A 12,490-nucleotide genomic window follows, 5' to 3' on the forward strand; every position below is an offset into this window, starting at 1 on the left:
AGAATTTAGTGGTTCTACTAATCATGGAGTGGTAGAAGAATAATGCGGTAACGTGAAAAAGGGATGAGATTGTACTTATTCAAAGCCTACAGATATGCTACGATATCAGTGCATTATACAAACACGACGTCAAGGAAAGGAAGTAAGGGTTCCTACCCGAAATGTCATTGGTAGATCAGAGGCCAGTGCATGAGGTAAGTTAAAACAAAGGAAATAACCGAAGAAAGATTACGCGAAAAATTAATGTGAGGATAGGCCACGAGTATTGGGGATTTGATTAAGGAAGAGCCCAGTTATGGCTAAATAGGAGGTTATAGACGAGTCAACAGATCATGCAAGATAAACGTAGTGAATCCTAATATAGTGAATTCAGTCTCGCAAATATGACATCATAAACCTTGAGAAATTCTCAGATAGGAGTTGGGGTATTTAAAGGTATTGTATAAGTATTACGGGAATAATGGAGGGTGCCACTAAGTAGATAATCAAAATATGATTTTACAATTAATCCTACGAGCACAACGGCACAGAGGTATGTAAGTAAGGATGTTTGTAGGCGAGTAAGAATATCAAAAAATTTCTTCGAGTATACTGTATAACAAGATCACAACTTTACAAGATCCAAAAGGTCTCCTAAGTACTACCATGAAAGAGTAGCTGAGGAAATAAGGAGGAAGGTTTCCACCTAAGCATAGTGACCTAAAAAGGAAATGATCTTTGATCTTGTAACAGCAGTCTCACTATAATATTGCATGCACTCCATAAGAAAGTGGCACCTATCATGGCTAATGAACAGAAAAAAAGGAAAAAAAACATCAAAGGTGATACTTGAGAGCATATGAGTTACAAGGAATTCCAGTGTTCATGGGCACTATGATAAGCCAAATATCCATGCAGCAAGTAGCAGAATGACCAGAAAAAGTAATTATTTACATTTAAAGACAGTTGAGAATGCGCAAAAGGGAATCTAAGGTGCTAGCAAGTTAAAGGAAGGTTCTGAGTAGAATAAATAAATATTTGTAGGTCGCAAGAGAAAGTATAGTAGAGTGAATAGATTTTGGGTAGATGTGAGTAAGGGTGAGAAAAGGTGAGTTAGAAGCTGATAAGAATAGGTAAGACCTCGATATTAAGCCCATAAAACAAGGGAGCTGATGGTTTATGTATGTTATAAAAGGCTAAGTATAGCTTGAATTAACACGGAGGAGTCTAAGACTAGGAGCATTTAGAAGAGATGGAATGCTCCTCTGGTCATAATGTAAGGGTGTAATAGTGGCAAATTATAAACGGATGATATATAGGCCTTCATTTGAGTAATGATTCAAAGAGAAGAGATTTCATGGATGTCACGGGACTAGGATACCCCCATAAGACGAATCACATTGGGATGCTATGAAATACAGTTATTGAAGTATAGTATTGTCCCTAGGTGGATTAGGAAAACCACTTCAAATGTTCCCCGATGAGACGTGAGACTTGTGGCAATGTATTACATAAGAGGTTTCAAGTTATCAGTGGTGGATTATAGATTAACATTGAGGTAAATCAATAATAGATGGATAAAGATTCCAAAGTATGAGAGGAGATTATGATGTCATTCTTTAGATGAACAATAATAAGGATTACACATATAGGATAAGCGGTGAGAGAGTAACCTGGAGTTGGGTGGCAGACCTCGATAATAGTAAACCGAAGTAAGAGTTATTGTATAATATGACCTACCTAGTTGTATTAAAGCCATAAGCATAGATAACTGAGGCTATGAAACAAGATATAGCAAAAGTCGTAAGTTTAACAAAGTACCTAGTGAAGAACTTCAGTATACCCATAGATACCCAGACGGACAACATATCAAGCTTTGCATATGTTTACAACGTGATACCAAGAGATTGGATAAAAGCTTGAGGAAAAAAAAAGAGTCGCATAGGCGCACATACAAGGAAAAAGTCGTACAGGCTGCATGAAAAAAAAAGAGCAACAGTTACGAGATTGGAAGGGGTCCGACCACAAGTCGTGGTATGAGAAGGAGGACTAAAGGGGGAATACCCTAGACTTTGGATTTATTCAAAGAATAGTTGCCTACATGGCTAGAAGAGTATTAAAGTGTTCACAAGAGCTATGGGTTATGAAAATAATAAGTGGATCAGTCAACATTCGAGGACAAATGTTCCAAAGGGGGTGAATGATGTTACACCCTATGTTTTCGTATGTTAGAGTATCCGTAAGTCAATTGATGTAAGCTCAGAAATGAGATCAACTTTGAAAGTATGTAAACTAAGTTAATCCTTTTATAATGGAGGTTACAAATCTTTATGATCATGAATAACGAGTACCAGAAGGGTTGGAAAGCTTAGGCGCTAAATGAATTAAAGAAAATAAGTTTCATCGAATGTCGACAAGATTGGAATGTTATAACCTATACTTTTGGGGTGAGACAAGGGTGATTAACATGATGATGAGGTTATTTTATGAGTTAGTTTAGTCGTATGATAGTCGTGTGATATGTTTTTAAGTCAAGCAAGTTGTGGAACAAAAGTTGGAAAAGGTCATCACAAGTTACATTCAAGAATGAGTTGAAACTTAGGTTAAATGTAGTTGAGCTTTTCTACCAACATACTTTGAATAAATGGATGTTATACATATTAAATTGAAGATCTATGAGTCTAGGTTTCAACTTATTAAACAGTTTATCAATACGATCTCGGAGTATAGAGATATTCGTATTTCTGCGAGACCGCGCAGCTAGTAGGTGACAAGTAGGTGCATCACCTACTTGCCAAAAAGAGAGGCCTCAACTAAGTCGGTCAAGAGGGGACTTTTAAGGGATTATAAACTCCGTTATTTCACCTATCTTTCATACCAAGAAAACATAATTGAACCCCTGCAACTCCTCCCCAAAAATCCCACACAAACCCTAGGGTATTCCAAGTGTTACGCCGCGATTCTAGTGCTGAAAAGTTCGGACAGCTTGCTAGTTTCTCTTTCTCCTTCTTGTAGCCGTGTTGAGGAACTTATTTTTTATGAAAAAGGACCATGTTTTGTGGGTTATACTAAGTACAAGGTAAGTTTTACGCTTCTCCTTCCATTATCTATGCGTTTGCGAGTTGTAACTCGATCGTAAAGAATAGACCTAGCTAGTTTCGAAAGAATGGTATGTTGTTTGTTCTTATGTAATGGTTGGATGGTTGTAAACTTATTTTTAAGTTGAATTCATGGCCTGTTTATTGGATAAGAGGTATAATGATGTACTTTTGGTTGTATTTCCCAATTTGAAAGAAAAGACAAGTCGAAACGTGTTTAAGTAAACTGAAAAATTATTTTTGAGTTGATGAACTTGTGGGAATATTTTTGGGCTGTTTTGTGTTGGTATTGGGTTGTCTCTTTTACTAATATTTTTATGGAGTTGAGAGGAGGCAGGTTGTGGTGAAACACCACATAATGACAAGGTTGTTTTTTGGTCGTTCGTCGTAACATTTTCGGGTTGGTTGACACTATTATGGTTGTCGTGTTGTGTATGAAGTGATAGGGGTATGTTGGGCTGTTTGTGATTGTTTTGACTAGTGTGAAGTCATATATATAGGGGAGGTTTTGTCCGTTTCATTGTAAAATAGGTTGTGGTCGATACATAATAGTTACGACGCTTAAACGATAACGAGAGTGTCATTTCTCTTTTTGTAGACTAAGGAGCCGTGAAATTGCCTAGCTTGAGGTTGGGAAGAATATAAAAGGTATGTTAAGGCACTTACTTATTTATTTTGGCATGATCTTAAGTGACATGAACATAAACAGTACGCTAATCCATAACGGATCTACTCCTAGAAATTAAGGTTGTCCATGTTGTTCTTTCCTTATAAAGTTATTCTAAATAAGTGTGTATGATCCTTAAATCCCACTAAGGTTCATATTGATGGTAGGGATGTCCATAATGTTAATCGAAGATGCAATGACCTTATATCACTTCGAAAGGGTTAGAACGTGATTCCATGAGTCGAGCATGCATTATATATATATGTATCTATTTTACTCTACCGAGCCATGCTATAGTCGGCCGGGTATGGCACCTATTGTGCAACCACTGATCAGTTGGGTTTACCGAGCTCCACGTGGCCAGGTACGATTCTACCGAGCCTTATGATGGCCGGGTACGTTTTTACCGAGTCCTCTTTGAGGCCGGGTACGATATGATGATGATGATGCCCACAGAGGCGAATGTTTTAAAAAAGTTCATGTATATATATGTATTATGTATTTCATGTCAGTAGCCCCCAGAGGCACAAAGATGTTACAGGTTGTATCTCCTCTATCTCTCTTTACATTACTATTCTTGTTTATGCTTTCTTGCCTTACATACTTGGTACTTTATTCGTACTGACATCCCTTTTGCCTGGGGATGCTACGTGTCATGGCCGCAGGTCCCGATTGATAGGTTGACAGTCCTCCTAGTAGGCTATCAGCTCAGCAAAGGTGTTGGTGCACTCCACTTGCTTCGGAGTTGCCTAGTTGGTCAGTATGCTTTGGATATATATTGATTGGTATGGCGGGGCCCTGTCCCGATCTTTATGATTTTATGTACTCTTAAAGGCTTGTAGACAGATGTCAGGTGTAGGGACACTTATATGGCCTTGTCGGCCTATGTTTTGAGTTTACAAATGGTCATGTCGGCCTTATAGGCCCGTATGTCACATATATAAGTTTGTATATCATTTTGGGTCTTCATATGTTGAGTATTCCCTTATGTTTTATTCTTGTTATCTCATGACAGGTTTTCTGGCTCATTTACTCATGATAGTATGATAAGAAAGATATGTTAAGTTGGTACTCGGTTGAGTAAAGCACCGGGTGCCCGTCGCGGCCCTTCGGTTTGGGTCGTGACACATGGACCAATTCTCAATCCCCAGCAGTAAAAGACCCCACGGTCATCATCCAGCGTGTGTCTCACCTCAATATAGCACTACGATGTGCAATACGGTGTTTCAAACCCTCAAGACATCATTTACAATCATTATAAACCTCGAACCAACTACAACTCTAGCTCGCGACGCCTTTGCCCCTCGAATTGGCCTCCACGTGCATCGAATCTAACCAAAAGCAGAACGAATAAGTCACAATATGCTAAGGGAACAAAGACCAAGCAAAAACAATCGAAAAATATCAAACATCCCGAAATTAGCAAAACCCAATCCCCCGACCCACTTCTCGAAACTCAGAAATTTTTACATTAACGGGTTCCTTATCCTTCCATGAGTTCATACATATCAAAAGTTCTCAATTCTGACCTCAAATGGCCCTTCAAATCCCAATTCAAAAAGTTCAAAATCCCAAGCCCTAGTTCTTCCATTTTAGCTTAGGTTCCATGAATTTCTAGGTTAATTTCACAATAGAATCACGTTTTAGGTTCATAAATCTTACCTCCAATTAATTCTTCCTTGAATCCCTCTTCAATTTCCATCAAAGAGCTCTCAAAATACTCAGCTATGGTAGAAAAATGGCAAAAAATTGCGAATGAAATGTTTTATAAACTCACTTCCCAGTTCTGATATTCCTTCTTCGCGATCGAGGCCCAAGCCTCGCGATCGCGAAGCACAAATTTTAACTTCGCAAATATACCCCTATGTGAACATGACTCAATCCATGTGAACGCGAAGCTTCAGGCCTCACACTTACGCGAACGCGTTCCCTCCCATGCGAATGTGAAGAACAAACTCCACTGGGCTTCAAATCCTTATACGCGAGCGCGACCCTATCACTACGAACGCGAAGCACCAATTCTTAACCTTCCGCGAACGCGAGCCTTCAAGCGCAAATGTGAAGGTCTAATTCCTGGCCTGCTAAAATCCTTCTACGCCATCGTGACCAGCTCCACACGATCGTGAAGGCCAATTCTTCTGCAACAGTTGATGGTCAATTTCTGCAACGTTTCAACATGGAAAATGGTCCGATTGACCACTCGAAACTCATCCGAGGACCCCGGGACCTCAACCAAAAGCACCAACGCATCCTAAAACCTTATTCAAACTTGTTCCAATCATCAAAACACCTCAAACAATACAAATCCATCAATTCACATCGAATTCAAGCCTAAGTTATCTAAAAACTTCCGAAGTACGCTTTCGATCAAACACCCAACCAAACCACGTCTGAATGACATGAAATTTTGCATACACATCACAAATTACATAACAAAGCTACAACAACTCTTGGAATTTTATTCCAACCCTCAGATCAAAATCACACCTACCAACCAAAAATCGCCAAAATACTAACTTCGCCAATTCAAGCCTAATTCTACACCGGACCTCCAAAACCAATTCCGATCACACACCTAAGCCATAAATCACCTACCGAAGCTAACCGAATCATCAGAACTCACATCCGAGCTCTCTAACAAACAAGTCAATATCCGGTTGACTTTTCCAACTTAAACCTTCTCAAAAGAGACCAAGTGTCTCATTTCTTACCAAATCCACTCCGAACGCAACCTAATCAACTCGATCATATAAAACACGGATAACAAAGCATAATAAAGCAGAAATGGAGGGAACAAAGCGGTAACTCATGAAACGATTGGCCGGGTCATGACACTAGCACCGACTCATGCTGCATGTTTACTGGTTCGATGGTGTTAGGAGTCTTGGTATGACTTTGAAGTTGAGCGATGGCGGCTTGCTGAGCTTGCAGCATCTCGAATATCGCTAGAAGGCTGACTTCTCCTTCTTCTAGTCCTTATGCTTTTTGGCCTCCAACCTGGGCTACATGCACTCATTCCTTACGGGGTATGTGCCCGCTTCTATGTTTAGAGCATTGTGGGAGACGATATCAACTTGCTCCATGTTTAGCACTCCCCCAAGGTTCACGGGTGGTACACCGAGCCCTATGCCGCTGTTTCCCCAAGTCTTTCACTGTTATGAGCAGGTACATTTTGCGTGCTAGACATATTTTGGCCTAAAGTCAAAAAATCTTTGACGAGAAAAAGTGTGAAGAATAACGTGTGTTAACATAAAATTAGCACTAAAATAATCACTATTATCTTTAGCCCCACGGTGGGCGCCAAATTGTTTGCCTTAAAAAATGAGCTTAACAATTAAAGATATTTTGTGGTTTTAAAGATACGTGATATATTCTAATACTACTTATTATACAAGTAATATTGAGCTTAAGTAAGAAGAAATAAAGAACCAAAGCAATGTCATTGAGACAGTAGGGGCCCTCGAGCTCGACTATCTAGCGGTCCCAAGGTCAGCTAAGATGAATAAAGTATGAATACTAAAGTAAAGGTAATAAAGCTTAAGAACAATTAGAGAGCATGTTAAACAAGAGAAGAATAAGAATGTTATATTGCAATAAATGATCCAGTGCCTCACAAAATGATTGGAGTCCCCTTTATATAGGAGGAGAAACCCCCAATATAGTACCTTACTCCTAAAAGTAAAGAATTCTATTGGTACAGGTGTATAATGGCCTAGTACGGTGTTGATACCCAATTTTTCCCTAAGTATTTTTATATACAAAATGCTTTCAAAATAGCATATACATACATATATAAGCATGCCCAAGATTTTTGGTATTTCTTCCTAATTTTTAAGATTTTAAAATCAATTTATTGTCTATTTTTAGCAGTACAAAATCCAATAATTATTCCCAAGATTATCATTTTGGTGAATAACATATTTTATTCTCATACTTACACCAAAATATAATTAAGGTGATTTTTGTATATTTTTACAAATTTATTTGAAGCTAAATTGCATATAATTGCAATTATAGCATATTTTACGATTAATAGCATTTTTATAATTATAAAATTATTTCCAGCATTTTTAGATTAATATTTATATAGTATTTTTTGGTGTTAAAGAAAATTTTTCCGCATCAAGATGAAGCCAAAGGGAAGTTCTCTCCCAATTGGCAGGGTCCATACCTGGTTCACCGGGTTCTAACAGGAGGAGCCCTCATACTTGCAGAGATGGACGGTGAAGTTTGGTCGAAGCCGATCAATTCAAATGCAGTAAAGCGATATTATGTGTAACTCTTACGATTTCCTGTATAATGTATTTGAACTACGCCTGACCTGATTCCCGTTTAAGAGGGGATACGTAGGCAACCCTATGGGTTCGGTCACAATTCAATAAAATTTTCATTTCCCCCCGCTATTGGAAACTAGGACAGAATTTTGAGGAGGACCCTCAAATATCCGAAGTTAATTTCAGCCATTTATCGCACGCAGCCGTCAGAAGCACCATCCTAGTAAATTGGGGCTGAATTTTAAGGAGGACCCTCAAAATTTCGGAGCGAGATAGGTTGCAATGTCTAGAACCACGTTGCATTCGTTGGTTCATCTAAAGAAAACTATTTTAAATTATGTATTTATGTTACATTTTTTCTAAATCAGGCATGTCTGGTGTCAAAATTGCTTTGTTTAGCAACTCTACCTCAATGATACACAACGACAAACAGGACAAGTGAAGCTCATGGGAAAACGAACTAACCTTCCCCCCTTTACAAAACTCACGATTTTTCTTTGGATGCAGGAACCCAAGTCGTAAAATCATCAGATATATCTATACACTCATACTTCACGAGAATACAACTCTCGGAATCATCACCTATCTACAGTTGCTATCCATACACGACATCTACAACATCTACAATATAGTAATCAGCTATCAGCTATCATCTATCAGCTAAGAAATTTCATTACTATTCGCCTTTTATTTTCAGCATTGCATAAGGCTACCTTTCTACCTTCTGAGGTTAAGATCTACCTCCATTTGCATTTCTATGCATTGCATAAGGCTACCTTTTTGCTTTCCGAGACTAAGCTCTGTCTCCATCTGCATCTTCTTCATTGCATAAGGCTACCTTTCTGCCTTCTGAGGTTAAGCTCTACCTCCATCTGCATTTCTGCATTGCATAAGGCTACCTTTCTGCCTTCCGAGACTAAGCTCTGTCTCCATCTGCATCTTCTGCATTGCATAAGGCTACATTTCTGCCTTCCGAGACTAAGCTCTATCTCCATCTGCATTTTTTGCATTGTATAAGGCTACCTTTCTGTCTTCTGAGGTTAAGCTCTACCTCCATCTGCATCTCCTGCATTGCATAAGGCTGCCTTTCTACCTTCCGAGGTTAATCTCTACCTCCATCTGCATGGCTGAAATACCACCACCTTATTTCTCTTGCATGGCTGAAATATCGCCACTCTATTTCTCTTTTATGACTGAAATACCACCATCTTATTTCTCTTGCATGGCTAAAATACCACCACCCTTTATTTACTTCTTGCATCGGCTGAATGTTCGCCACCTTCTACATTTTCATGGGCTGAAAGATCGCCAAATTATCCAAAGGCGTCATTGTTTGGAGGCACCATTTTCATAGCCCGAGAACTCCATGCCATGGATTGAGGACCCCATTTTATCTTTTGCATATCATTATTCAAAGGCATAATGGTTCGGAGGCATCATCCTCATAGCTCGAGAACATTATTTCATAGTCTGCGAATCCTTAATCATATGCTTCATGGCCCAGGACATCATGGCCTAGGACATCATGGTCCGAGGACGTCATCCTAATCGTCCAAAGACAGCATTCACGGTCCAACGGGAACTTGCATCACGTTAAAATTTATGCACAATATATATATGCTGGTATTGTTCATTCGCAGGTACACCGTCTAGCAACGACCGTCTCAGCAGGAGCGATCCCGCTCCAGTTCCCGCAGCCTATCAGACTCTCACCATCCTTTCTCAACCTGAACATCGTGCCCGCTTTTCGAAAATATCCATCGGCATACTACGCCGATGGATCCCGAACTACATATGGCCTGATTCCTGTAATACTAGGGATATGTAGGTAGCTCAGAAATCAGAGCTCGGTCAAAACTCTTCAAAATCATTTCATTCGGTCAAAATTGGTCATCATATCTTTACCCGACAACTCTTTCATCCTTCCCAAGTAAAGAGAGTCAGTTGTTGATACCCAATTTTTTACTATGTATTTTTATATACAAAATGCTTTCAAAATAGCATATACATACATATATAAGCATGCCCAAGAGTTTTGGTATTTTTTCTTAATTTATAAGATTTTAAAATAAATTTATTATCTATTTTTAGCAGTACAAAATCCAATAATTATTCCCAAGATTATCATTTTGGTGAATAACTTATTTTATTCTCATATTTATATAAAAATATAATTAAGGTGATTTTTGTATATTTTTACAAATTTATTTGAAGCTAAATTGCATATATTTGCAATTATAGCCTATTTTATGATTAATAGCATTTTTATAATTATAATATTATTTCCAGCATTTTTAGATTGATATTTATATAGTATTTGTTGACTCAGTGTTTTTAATTTACTTTTAAAAACATTATAACTATTTTTATAAAATAAAAAGGGGAAAATTGGCTATTTAACATTTAGCCCATTTCTATTTCAATTACAGCCTCATTTCCTTTCAATTTTATCCTTAAATTGACCCCAATTCCGCCCCAAATTAAACTATCCCAATTCCTAAATTACCCGACCCCTGACCCGATTTAAAAACCCACCCGGCTCCCCTTTAATCCAGGTCGTTGATCATTTTGATCAACGGCCGTAAACTCCCCTTTCCTTTTTTAATTCCCAAACCCCCTTAACCTAATTCATTTCACCTGAGACGCCGCCTTTGAACCCACTTCGTCTCTCAAACTCTTTCGAACCTCTCCGAAACCGTAATCGTTTCCCACCTTATCTCACCATGTTTCCATCGGAATCCATGGCGTCTTCGGCCATGGACAGTCTGTACTCATCCTTTCTAACCATCAGACCTATGTTATTCAAGGTATGAAGCCTGACTTCAATGGACTCCTTCATATCCTTCTCAGATCTGTAGATCTATGGCTTCTTCGGCCATTATTCCGTCATGTTCAAGCAATATGAGTCTTTTTGACTCAGGATCTGACTTTCCTCAAGACCTTTCTCATTGCTAGGGTTTTCTTTGCAACTCTAAGCCCTCTGAGGTTCTGTACCCGCCTATTTTTCTTAGATCTGTGATATGTCTAGGCTTTATTTGACATTTTAAAGGTTTTCTGCAAATTTCCTTTTTAAAATCGTTCAATTTCGATTTTAGGGTTTCTGAAAAAGTTTTTTCAAATATCTTTCTGATTCTTTCCATTCTTTCTTTATGTGTGTTTATCTATGTTAGGCTCGTATGTTCTCTTTTCTACTAAGCATGAGTTTGCTCTCTTGTTTCTTTTCTATTATGCAAGACTCTTCTATTTTTGCTGTCACTCTTATGCTCTCATGTTAATCTGTGTTGTTAATCCTTATTCTTTGCTATATGTGTTTATGGTTGAGTTCTTTGATTTTATTCACTTTACTAAGTTCTTTTTGTGTTCCTGCTAAGCATATTTCATCTACTTTTGTTTAAAGCTCGTATCATCTCTTTTTTCTGAACTTGTTTAAATTCCAACTTTTCTCAAGCATGTTCTCATGACTTGGAATCAGTGTTCTTTCTATCGTGTGTGTTTGTCTCTCATAAGTCTTTGGAAAAGACTTTTGAGTCTCTTTCAATGACATGCTCTCTCACCTGTATGTCTGACTCAATTCGAAACCCTAGGATTTGGGGGTTTCTTTGGCAAGTGATATTAGGGTTCCACTTTGGGACCCTAGGCTTTCAGACTCACTATGGGTCTGTAGCTGAACTCAATTCCCTTTTTTTGTGATTATAAGGCTTTTAATGTTAGACTCTTTTCTGAGTAACCTAACGATTCCTTTCGTTTGATTGGTATGCTTTATATATGTGAAATTTCTCTTTTAAAAGGTTTTTACCAACTGATTGATTGATACTGAAATCCTTTTAATAAGGCTGATGAATTGTCACTGATTTTTCTTCGATTGAACCTCCTTTAGTTTTATTGACTTGGTTCATTTGAATTGAACTTGTAATTTTGGTTTCATGGCTGTTTGATTGATTCCCTTGCCATATTTGGTACAAATCGTGTACCATTGATGGTTTTCCTTAAATAACTTCTATGTATTTACCCCTTTTGTTCTACTTTGAAAGGTTTTAATTAAAATTTATTTCCTTAACTGGCCTTTACCCGTTGGAATCAGAATCCCTTAACAAAAGGGAGATCGATTTCAATGATATTTCCTTGCCTTTCTTACTTGTTTCTCTGCACTATAAAAGGGACTGCCCTTCTGCACTTTTAAGAGCACTTCGAGTTCAATACCTCGAACTTTTAGATCAATACTTTCAACTTACTTACACACTTTATTGCTTTGGGTTCAATACTCTTACAACATTATGCTCTTTTCTAGGATCTTTTGGAACTTTTGCTTGCAACTTGGCTTTTTCAAGACTACTTTTACTTATTTGTTTTCCCTGAAACTGGTATGTTCTAATTTAGCTTTCTTGCCTCACCCCTATGTGTTTATTTACAGTTTTCTGCAATCCTGTTTACTTTGTTGTTCATGATTAATGTTAACTATGTGTATTCTTTTC

This window comes from Nicotiana tabacum, chromosome 20 (assembly GCF_000715075.1).
Source record: "Nicotiana tabacum cultivar K326 chromosome 20, ASM71507v2, whole genome shotgun sequence".
NCBI classification, from domain to species: domain Eukaryota; kingdom Viridiplantae; phylum Streptophyta; class Magnoliopsida; order Solanales; family Solanaceae; genus Nicotiana; species Nicotiana tabacum.